The sequence below is a fragment of the Cololabis saira genome, chromosome 22 (assembly GCF_033807715.1).
Source record: "Cololabis saira isolate AMF1-May2022 chromosome 22, fColSai1.1, whole genome shotgun sequence".
In the NCBI taxonomy this organism is placed as follows: Eukaryota; Metazoa; Chordata; class Actinopteri; order Beloniformes; family Belonidae; genus Cololabis; species Cololabis saira.
Genome location: NC_084608.1, coordinates 25,028,052 through 25,040,563, shown reverse-complemented (window position 1 = coordinate 25,040,563; position 12,512 = coordinate 25,028,052). Strand labels below are relative to the sequence as shown.

At 41.0% G+C, this 12,512-nt stretch overlaps 1 long non-coding RNA gene across 1 annotated transcript; it reads left to right on the top strand.

Annotated features, from left to right (window-relative positions):
- The first annotated feature begins 4,150 nt into the window (after positions 1-4,150).
- Positions 4,151-5,673, top strand: LOC133423456 (uncharacterized). The gene is made up of 4 exons (XR_009770814.1): positions 4,151-4,412; positions 4,572-4,859; positions 4,967-5,070; positions 5,477-5,673. It is a non-coding gene; the product is annotated as an uncharacterized LOC133423456 (long non-coding RNA).
- Positions 5,674-12,512: the final 6,839 nt, after the last annotated feature.

Sequence of the window (12,512 nt, the reverse complement as noted above, 5' to 3'; positions counted from 1 at the left end):
AAGAAGCAAGAGGGAGAGGACGTGGAGGTGAAGGAGTTGGAGGAAGAGGACGTGGAGGTGAAGAAGCGAGAGGTTTAGAGGAAGTTAGAGGAAGAGGACAAGGAGCAGCAAGAGGAGGACGAGGAGGGGGAAGAGGAAGGGCCAGAGCAGACCCGATATGTCATCATATGGGACAATGTTAGTTTGCATAGGGCTGCTTTGGTCCGCAACTGGTTTACTGATCACCCACTCTTCATGGCACTCAACCTCCCCCCATACTCTCCATTCTTACAGTGTAAATCCGATTGAAGAGTTCTTTTCTGCCCGGCGCTGGAAAGTCCACGACCGCCCCCCATCAACACGCAGCCCTTTTACAGGCAATGGAGGAGGCATGTGGAGATATTGAGCAGGCATCATGTCAGGCCTGGATACGGCATGCAAGGAGGTATTTTCCCCGGTGCCTTGGACTTGCGATGTGGATGAGATTTTGTGGCCGGACCCAGAGAGACGGCATGATGTAGGCTGATTGTTTTTTTTTTGTGAATGTATTATTTTGTGTTCTGTGCTGTGTCTTTGTTTTGACGAGTGTGAATAAACACCAATACTTGAAGTTTGGATCCCTGTGTGTTTACAGAACTATGACAAAAGTATGACCTCAAACTGACCTAGCCACCTTGTGCACAGAAAAAGCAAAATCCAGATGTGTTTTGTATTCATACCATCAGTGTGTAGTTGGCACATTATGTGCTTAATAAATGATGGGATGTGTTTACTGTCTGATATGAAAACACCATTTTTACTAAGGTGTGTAGAGTTAATCAAACTGTGTTTGATTTTGCAAGAGAACTATAACGTTTTGATAATTTGGTGAAAGGTTTTCTCATTTGTGTGTAGAGTTTAGCAAAAATAGCCAATGTTGCAAAAAATGTACTTAAGGATTTAGAAAAAACTGTAACTCCCTTGTATAATTCAGATATCCCCTCGTTGAAATAAAAAGTGCATAAAATGGAAAGGAAGTGGTACTCTTGTAACTCTGTCGACTCCTATTGTGAATGGAAAGATCTAATAGTCTAATAGTATATAACAACGAGATTTGCAAAGCTAGAACAGTTTATTATTCATCGTTGATAGAGGATAACTGTCAGGATATGACATTTCCCTGTTTTGTTTTGTAAACACATGTCCCTGAGTTAAAGTTCTGTCTTGACCCTCCTGTTTCCAATCTGCCCTGATTGTCTGCACCTGTGTCTCGTTATCCTTTGTGTATATCTAGTCTTGTCTTTCCCCTGCTCCTTGCTGGTCCGTACTGTTTGCTCCCTCCATGTTCTCTTCGTCAGTTTTCTTGTTCATGTTCCTGGTCCGTTTTTGATCCTGCTCAGCAGCGTTTTTGGTATGTTTTTGCAAATACACTTAAGTTTGTTGGAACTCCTGCTCTCCTGCATTTGGGTCCTCATCTAACCACTCCTGACAATAACAAAAGTAACCCACGTTTTCTGTTCAGCACTGTAGCCAGGCTGACAAAGAGTCACAACTCTGTTGAGCCGTGCATTCCTGCAGCACTGTTGTGAAGACTTTATGAGCTTCTTTAACAGTAAAATCATCAGAATTAGAGAAGAAATCAACCAGGACCACCCAGTAGCGGCTGTGGACGTTTCTTCAGCTTAGGAACATCCTCTCGCAGAGTGATGCAGAAAAACAAATTAACGTGTTTGTATCTTCTAGGCTAGATTACTGTAATGTATTATTAGCAGGATGTTCCAGTAATTGAATATCCTCCAGCTGATCCAAAATGCGGCAGTGTGAGTGCTGAAAGGAATCAGCAGGAGAGACCACGTCTGTCCAGTGTTAGCCTCCATCCATTGATCCCTGTAAAACTCAGAATCCAGTTCAAAATATTATTACTTGCGTATAAAGAGTTCAGGTTTACTCGTAGTTCCTAGAGTATCCAAATGTAGATTTGGAGGACAGGTCTTCTGCTATTAGGAACCGTTACTATGGAACCAACTTCCAGTTTGGGTTTACGAGTCCGACACCACCTTGATCCAGGTCCTGGTCCAGGTTTCTTCCTTCCTAAAGGGGAGTTTTTTCTTGCCTCTGTTTGGATTAAGGTTTTTCCCCCACTAGGGCAGTTTTTACCTGCCAGTGTTTATTTTTATGTAATAATTGCTCGGGGGTCATGTTCTGGGTCTCTGGAAAGCGCCTAGAGACAACTTCTGTTGTAGTAGACGCTATATAAATAAAATGTAATTGAATCTGTGTTAGAAACTCTTACCTGGTGCCTCTCAGTGGCCGTTTGAATAAGTTGTTGGAGACAAATAGCCACTACAGAGTCAAATAAACTCAGACCAAGGTGCTCTAAGCAATAGCTCAAGAAAATATTTGATAAAATATAAGTTTAAAATGTATTTAAATTTCTTGAAAAAAAAGGAATGAATAAATAAGAATTGCTTTGTGCCATCCTACCCCAAAGTAAAGAAGCTTAGATTCCTTGAGTTTCTTCAGTGTTGTCGCCTGCTTCTTGGTCGTCTCCTAAGATTTCTCTTTCAACCTTGGAGTGTCATCCTGATCTTTGCAAGGTCTCAAATGTGCCACCTTTTATCCTCTAATTGATGATGGTTTTGACGGTGTTATTGCATAATCTAATTTCTCATATACATGATGTTACGTATACAGCTATTATACATTTTCTGTTTATGCTTAAAGTTCATGTCTTTCTGGATTGTTTTCTGATGTTTTGACAGATACCAAGGTCTCCTGTCAGTTCGGACAGAGCTGCATGTTACCCTGCAGTTTTACATTCAGTGATGAAGTCTTAATCCACTGGATTCAACAGTCGCCAGCAGAGTCCCGGGTTCACTCCTACTACAACAAGGCGGACCAACTGGCAGAGCAGGACCAGAGGTTCAGGGGCAGAACATCTCTGTTTGTCAATGACATCACGAGAGGAAACGCTTCACTGCTGCTGACAGGACTGACGGTTCAGGACCGGGGCCGATATCACTGTATCACTAGCACCATCGTTGGAAATACGGACACCTTCATCAACGTAAATGTGAACGGTATGATAGATAGATAGATGAGCTTTATTTCAGACTCTTTGGTCCTTATCAAATAACAGGAATATGTATTAAATATTCCTATTATAAATATATTAAATTAACGTATTAAAATAAGAACATTATAGCTCATGTATTGAAATTTAAATTTACTAGCCAGCATATTGGCTCGTAAATTTGTACCACTGGTGATGTAGCCTATGTCATCATTATCACAACCATCGTCTCTTATTTTGAGACCTAAACATTCTAAGTTTTCTCACCACCCTTAACCCCCGATGTAAAATAAGGAATGAATGAAAAAATGTTTTTAATACCCATTTGTTTTATTTATCATAATTACATTCTTTCTAGGGTTAAAGGTTGTTTCATTCTGTACACCATGATTGAGATCCCTAACAGTTGAAATAAATACTATGACATCATGTGCATCAATTAAATTATTGATTGTAGTATTCCCCAGCATGTATCCTGTTCTGTATTCTTGCAGCTGTCTGGAGGTGACAGTATTCCACCTTGTGGAACCCCAGTAGTACATGAGAAGGAGCACATGTGCTTCTACCCCATCTAACTTGCAGGGTTTCACTGGAGTACTAAAACTATAATATCTTTATCAAATATGCGGGAGCCCTTTGTTCTTGTAGTTTGCCAAATAATGTACCATGATTAATTATAAAAAATACCTTAGATACATCTGTAAAGAACAAAAATATTGTAGTATTAGATTTTTTGCACTAGCAATTTCCTGAAGAACAACAACAACTTAAATTATGAAACATTACAGTGTGTGTCACAAAGGAACTTCTTAAACATCTTGGTAACCTCAGCCAGCGATAGGAGCTGTGTATGAGGTTAAGAGGTTCTAGCAAGATATAGTTGGGCTCATCCTAAAACACGGCCCAGGCTCTGGAACCAGAGAGGGACTGCACTGTCCCTCCACCTTTGGGTGGGGGAACAGGATTTGACTGCTGTTTGTGCTCATGCACCAATCTCAGAGGGTATTTTGAGAGGGTGGTGGAGCGTATCCCCCCTGCTGGGGACACACTCAAAGGGTACTTCAATGCTCACTGCAAACATATATGTCCTAAGAATTTATCTTCTTTGTTACAGCTCCAGTCAAAAAGGTCAACATTGAGCAGAAAGAAAACCAGATCACCTGCAGCTCAGAGGGGATTTATCCTGAACCAGAACTCACCTGGACCACCAGTCCTCCATCCAGCAGGAACCTGCAGAATCCACCAACAGTCCAGCCGACTGAACAGCAGCTTTACAACATCAACAGCTCTCTGGTTCTTTCAGATAGTGATACGGACCTGGACTACATCTGCACTGTCAGCACTGCAGCAAACAAGAGGAGATCCACTCTGATGAAACCAGGTGATGGTGGAGTTCAAGTATTTATTTGGAGGTTTCCACTTCCAAGAAAAGCTTCATACAATGTTCTTTACATACACAAAGTGTTTTTCCTTTTACAGCAGATCTCAAGTTGTCTTTTCTTTTTTAAATTATTGTGTTTTATATGTTCTGCAATTTCAGCTGTTTTGAATAGTTCAGACTCTGAAGCAACAATCTCCTGCTGGACCTCCAAGACTCCTCTAACAAACCTCACCTGGAGATTCAACCACAGTCAGATCATCCTAACGCAGAACAGAACTGAAGACACCTACACACCTTCAGAGAGGTGGAAGCAGCATGTGATATCCGTGTCAGAGACAGGAAGTCTCACACTGAAGGATTTATCTTCAGACCAGACAGGAACTTACACATGTGAACTCAGTGATGGCGAGGAAACTTACAGAAAACACACCTTTCTTCACATAACAGGTTAGAAAGTCTGCACGTTTAGTCACAAAGTGACTGAATCACAAGTACAAATCACTGACATTAAAATTAGGAAATCATTTGTGCGTTTAATTCTTTTTTTCCTTCAGTTGCAGACCGTCATACTGTTGGATTGGTGGTTGGAGTTATTGTAGTAGTTTTAGCCGCTGGAGTCGTAGTCTACGTACTTCACAAGAAGAATATCTGCTAAATGGTAAAAATGACTCCTATTTTACATTTTGTATAAGATGAATTAGGATTGTGGGTGATTATAACAGATCTACAACACTGTGATAGTCAATCATAAGATAATTTCTAAAACAATTGTTTTAAATTGTTAATTGTTGTGTTGTTATTATTGAGTGAAAATCTACGGTAATTACTCAAATCAAACAATTCATGACATAGTGTAATTTACTTTACCACTTTAGTAAATATCAGTTGGATTAACTAAATTAGTCCAGGTTAGTAGGTTTTTTAAACTTAAAATTACCTCGAACGTACATGACATCCGATTTTATCTTAGCAAAATACATGTTTTAAGCATATATGCCTTTCCCCTCTTACTTTTTTTCCTTTAAGTTTTCAGGTTTTTTATCATTCATTGATTTCTTTTGCAGGTGTGAAAGAACAAGATCATCCATAAGTTCATAGTTGACACATAAAAGTTTACCACTGAGAACATGATCCTCAAAACTGTTAGAGCCATCTAGAAAAACAATAAGGAAATACGTATATATCTCGGCTGGACTTCTCAACATTCCCACTTCGCACCTCAGCACCATGGGTGCCCGAGCCTTCAGGTGCTCAGCACCCAGACTCTCCATCACAACATTCAAAACTCACCTGTTCAAACTCGCTCACTCACTCTAACTGGACACTGTGCACTAAACTACACCGGTTTGTTCTATGTATTGGTTTATGTACTTTGTTTATGCTGTCTGTTGCTGTTTTTTAAGTATTGTATTTCTACTTTTTTATTAACTTTATTTTTTATAATCTGTTTTTGTATCTCTTGTAAAGTGACCTTGGGTGACCTGAAAGGTGCCTCTGAATAAAATAAAATGAATTATTATCATTATTTTGTTTTTTGCAACATTTTCTACATTTCAGTTGTTTCTGTCAAGATGGGGTGATGAGTGAACATTAAAGAGAAATAAAATGAAAATTTTTTATTTTAACAAATGGCTGCAATGAAACAAATGGAGGTCTAGTTTGGCGGCCCCAGAATTGGGTCTCTGCTTTTTGCAGATAACGAGATTCTGTTGGCTTCATTAGGCCTTCAACTCTTCGCTGTAGTGGTTGGCAGCTGAATGTGAAGTGGCTGGGATGAAAATCAGCAGCTCTAAATCAGAGACCATGGGCCTTAATCGTAAAAGGGTGGGGTTCCCTCTCCGGGTCGGGAATCAGATACTACCCCCAGTGGAGGAGTTCAAGTATCTCAGGGTCTTGCTCACGAGTGAAGGGAAAATGGAGAGGGAGATTGATAGGCGGACTGCTGCGGCTCTTTATTCACCAGCTCTCCCTTAGAGATAAGGTGAGAAGCTTGTCCTCCGGGCTCAGAGTAGAGCCGCTACTCCTCCCCATCGATAATATGACCCAGATCAAGTGGCATCTGGGGAGGATGCCTCCTCAACCCCTCCCTGAGCTTTTCTGGGCCTGTCCAACTGGAAGGAAAGCCCAGGAGAAGACCCAGGACATGCTGGAGGGACTACGGTCCATGTACAAAGATTAATCGTGAATCCTTCTGCAGAAAGAGCGGAGGAAGATGGATGGATGGATAGATGTCATACATGCAGCTTTAAACTGTAGCCTGACATTTACTGGTTCGTCGGTTGAACTGCAAGTGTGGCCGTCCACATAGCTTCATCCAGAGCAGACATTTTTCGGAATTTACCGTTGGTTTTGGGAAGAAATGTATCCCTGTGATTCTCCCTGGGTAGCGAGTGTCACTTTTACAAACGCTTAACCATTTTAAACGCTTTCTTGGTTGTATCAATGCGTTGTAGCCTGCTGCTGAGCCGACTTTGTTTTGGTAGTACGCATCGGATTTCTGCCAGCAGTGTTCCTTTTTACTAATACAATGTTTTTTTAAAAATACCGGTAATCCGGTGATTAAAATTTTGATACAAAACAAGTAAAACTACACTTTTTCCATCAATTTGAACAGGAGAGATGGCTATTTTGTCCAACTGTATATTCTGCCCCAGATGTAGCAACAGAGGATGATGTTTCTGATTGGTCAGTCAGGGACCAATCAGAAGGCTGACTGTGCTGCCCTTAGAGCTGTATCATTGGCAGCCAGCTAAACTCCTCTCCTCCATCAAGACTCTGAAGACAGGCTTTAGTCAACAGGTTTATTGGTGAAAGATTGGTGTGAAACTGTGAACAAGTAACACAATTGTGCATTAAAAGTTTGCCTACTATGGTTACATTATATTGTACTAATTTAATAATGGATGTCCAGAAATTTCTTGCTACTAAATTCAGATAAAACAGAGGTTATCATTCTTGGTCCAGAGCATCTTAGGAAGGGATTAGATGGTGTTGCGATGGCTTCCAGTGCAACTGTGAGAAACCTTGGTATTGTTTTCGATCAGGATTTGTCGTTTAAACCATATGTTAATCAGGTTTGTAAAATAGCGTTTTTCCATCTCCGTAATATTACAAAAATTAGGAAAATCCTCTCGCAGAGTGATGCAGAAAAACTAGTTCATGCGTTTGTATCTTCTAGACTGGATTACTGTAATGTGTTGTTAGCAGGATGTCCAAGTAATTTGCTGAATAGGCTCCAGCTGATCCAGAATGCAGCAGCACGAGTGCTGACAGGAATTAGCAGGAGAGACCACGTCTCTCCAGTGTTAGCGTCGCTCCATTGGTTACCTGTAAAATTCAGAATCCAATTTAAAATGTTATTACTTGCATATAAAGTCCAAAACGGCTTAGCTCCGCAGTATTTACAAGATTTGATAGTGCCTTATGTTCCTGGCAGAGCTCTCCGCTCCCAGAGTGCAGGTTTACTCGTAGTTCCTAGAGTATCTAAATGTAGATTTGGAGGGCGGGCGTTCTGCTATCAGGCACCATTACTTTGGAACCAACTTCCAATCTGGGTTAAGGAGGCTGACACCACCTCCACCTTTAAAACTAAACTTAAAACCTTTCTGTTTAGTAAAGCCTATAGTTAGTGTTTAGTAAACCTCTAGCTGGTGTTGGTAAATCTCTAGGTAGTGTAAACTGTAGTGTGTTAGAGTCAGTAGTCATAGTTGCAGCTATAGAACAAGACTATAGTCTCAAATATAGCTTCGTGGTAGATATGCTGCTATAGGCCTATGCTGCAGGGGGGCACCGACATGATCCGCTGGGCGGTGCCTCTCACCCTTCTTCTGCTCTCCTTTTCCCTTCCTCTCTTCTCCATTACCATTTTTATTTATTATAAATATCTCATAACCATCATTTTTGTCCATCGTTCCAGTAGTTTCTTGTGCCGGCCCCCCTTTTTTCACTTTTGTGCATGTTTGCAGGCCGGAGCCTCAGGAGCTGCGTTCTGGCCTGCGTTCCCGCCCCCCCCCCATTCTCGGTCATCCCATTGCTGCTTCCACCTGCCTACGTGGATGTCTGCTGTCTGCTGCTGACGCCGCCCCCCCCCCCCCCCCCTCTGTTGCTGCTTCCGCCTGCCAGCCCACCCCCCCCAGAAGGGGCAGCCCTCTACATTTGCATAATGAGGCAGAAATGCATAAGGTAAAGTAAACAGAGGAGATGAGGGAATGTAAAAACAAGGAATGCATGTATAAGGAAAAAGAAAAACATATATATTTCTGCTTTTATTTTAAATTATGTCAGTTTTGGTCCTCCACAAAAAGGGGCATAAACATTGTTCACATTTTCCAGCCAGTTTCTGGGTTTTTCGGAAACTCCCCACTGCAACTTTAATGACACAGCTGAACTCGGATACATTTTTCATGCAGCACAAAATAGGTGGAATCCAAATTTCATCATTAAATACCACTAATGACTCTAAATGTACAACGTATAATAAAAAAAAAAGTATTTTATTTAATTAATCTACATCTATATACAAACGTTTAGAGAAAGAAGTCGTCACATAACAGTTGTGAACAGTACGATACAGAAAAAATAGGTTGTTTCAAAGTAATTTAACCCTCACCAATCATTTAAAGCCCAAGTAAACTGAATTCAGATATTTGCATGAAACCATTTTATATTTAATACTTAATTGTTTTAGAAAACAAATCAGAATAATTAATTTTGGAGTTAATTTGGAGAGAATTACTCTGATAAACTGTTTGTGTTTCGTTCATGATTTTTAGAGCAGATCTGAAATTAGAGCTGAATACGCTGGACACTTCCTGTTAATCCCAGTTTACTGAAGATTTCCTGCACTTCGCCAAGGATTTATTACCAGATAGTCCTAAATACATGGAAATACAGGAGCCAGAAATAAAATCTTTACCCCGAAATATAGGGGAAGAAAGCCAGAGTTAATTTTAGCTTCAGTATTGATTTTGTATCAGAACTGATGTCATGTAACAATAAACACTTGCGTTTTCCCAGTTGTGACTTTTCCAACTATAAATGTCTATTAAAACTCCTTCAGCCCACCAGACCGGTACCGAGATCGACCCACCCCAATCACGTGACACTAGAAAAGCGGCAATTCCAGATGACACCAAGCATAATCTCGCCTCCAGAAACCCAATAGATGTTTATTCACAGCTGAAGATTACACCATCGCCGATATTGGTCGCGCTTGAAGTTCAATAAGGAAACCCTGTTGCATCACTCCTCACGGGTTCCTGCCCTCTGAAAAATAAATTAAATACATTTCATTCCTGTAAACTTGAAGCAAACAGGATTTACCGAAGAACGTTGCAATTCTATGGAGCTAGAACAGTCTCATAATTCGCAAATGCACACACCGTTTCACAAATGCACAGGACGAAATTCACAAATGCACACACCGTTTCACAAATGCACAGAACAATTCACACGTGCGTAGGACAAGATACACAAATGTATTTTTGATGCACACACAAATATAACCTGATTTACGAACGTTTTTTTTTGTCTGTAAACTGCGCTGGATTTGCGTGTGACTTTTGAGACTCCCCTGACGTGACTCGACCCACAAATACATTTTTTTTTTAAACACGGAAGGATCTGCAACCAATCAGATGTCTTCCTTTGTTTCAGCCAATCATAAGAGTGCACCCCACGTGGGGGACAATTTACTCATAAACCACTCAGACGTTTGATGATCAGTGGGTAAAACTCTCCACCAGCACAATCACCGCTGCATCTTCGGACGAGCACGACTCTGTCTGCATCGGGACTGTGTTGATCTGCGAACACTGTGAATTTTGTCCTGTACATTTGTGAAACGGTGTGTGCATTTGCGAATTATGAGACTGTTCTAGCTCCATACAATTCTGATGAAATAAAACTCAAACTTCATATTTGTTTGAGCTGATTTGAAGTCAAATTTAAACTGGAAATGTTTGACTGACTTAAATGTACAACAGTAATTTATTAACATTTATATTCTAATAAATTACACATTTACCATTTGAACAAATTAGAGATGCTGGTAGTCTAGTGGCTACAGAGGTGGGCCTGAGTCTAAAGGATCCCAGGTTCAAGCCCTGGAAAGGCAAACAAGATGAACCACCTTGGGCCCCTGAGCCCTAATTGCTCCATAAATGGTGTGTGTGTTCTCTCAGATGTAAGTCGCTTTGGATAAAAATGTCTGCTAAATGACAGTAGTAGGAATAGTAGGTTGCTGTGAAGCTCTCAGCAGCTTCATTTTACTTCAGCAAGTAATTTAACTGTCTTTAACTAGTTATTAAATGTCTTTTAGGTTTCATTTTTACTTGGTCCTCAAAAGATTTTGTTTGAATTATGTAAAAAACCTCAGAAACAAAATATAAAATACATCTTTACCTTCATCTCTTTCTCATGTCATTGTTTCCATCCTTCTCCTTCTGTCTTTGATTTTATCAGCTAAAATCACTAACACCACACCCACTACCAAACCCTCCAACACACCCACCACCACAGCCACCATCACACTCACCGTAGCCCCCACCATAGCCACCACCACAGCCCCCACCGCACCCCCCACCCGAGCACCACCCAAAATGCCGTCTGTCACAACTTTCACTATTGCAGTTTTCTCCATCAAAGCTTTCACACGATTCAACATCATACGCACAATCCTGGACGCCATCACACCCGTCAACACAACCGCCATCACACCCATCGACACAAACAACGACAACCCCTCAGTACTCTCAGCCCCTGCAGCCTTTGTCCGAGCCCCCAATACAGCCCCCAACACAGCCCCCACCACAGCAACCAACGCAGCAACCACCGCAACCATCACAAAATGCACATATTTCAACAAAACACCCACCAACGCACCCAGCCCCCGACCCACTAACACACCCATAACTACAGTAAACCAATGCCCCACCACAAACCCCACCTTAGACAACAACACAGCCATCACCAGAGCCCCCACCACTGCAAACACAACAGCCCCCACCACAGCTAACACCAGAGCCACCACCAAATCCTTCAGCTGCACATTCTTCACTATCACGTCCTTTAACTTCACATATTTCACCATCACACCCACCAGCACACCCATCAGCAGACCCACCAGCAAACCCCCCACGGCTGCTACAATAACTCCAGTCCAGTGTGCAACCGCTCCTACAATAACTCCAGTCGGGTCTGCAACAGAAAAACAGAAGAATTAAAATTTGTATTTTGATGTCAGTGATATGAAACGTAAATGAGTTCTTTGAAAGTTTCAGCTACTTACTAAAACAAATGATTAATATAACAAGAATAATATAACAAAATTAGAGGTTCCCATCTGTAACAAAGGTGGATGCAGTTGTGACGTCACACTCCGATGATCTACGTCTCCGACACAACTTCAGCAGTGATGTCATGCAAATGTTAATATGATTAAGAAATATTCAACTTTTAACATTAACATCACCAAACGGACAGCAGTCATTATCTAAATATTAAAATTAAACATTAGACATGAACAAAATTAACTTCTTAATCTCTAAGGGCCTGATTTACTAAGATCCTAAATAAAGAGTACTAAATTGCGTGTGCACTGAAAAAGTTTGCGCGTGCTGTTGTTGCGTGGTTTGCGGGTGATCAACTAAGATTGCGTGCGCAATTGATAACAGGTGCAAACAGCAGTATTTAAATGAGGTGTTGCGTGTCTTATGGTTTGCGAGCGCAAACTCTGCGCCATGGAGAGTCTGGATGGAAAGCAGGATAGTCGCGAGCGCAAAATGAAATTTGACGAGTTGGAGTTAGAGATATTAGTGGAAGAGGCAAATAAATACATTCATGAACTACAGCAAAGAAATCTAAACATTACCAAAAGAAACGCAATATCGGAGAAAATCTGCGATAGAATAAATGCAGTTGGTAACACAAAAAACGGAAAAACGTCTGGTTTTTCATATTTCAATTTTAGGCACAGATCAAAAATACGAAATAGAAAAACGGGCCACAGGACTGAATTTGATTTTAATATTTAATTAGTCGGGTTTACGTGACCCCGCGGTGCTCAGCATGATCTGAGGAGAAAAAGACAATCAGACACAG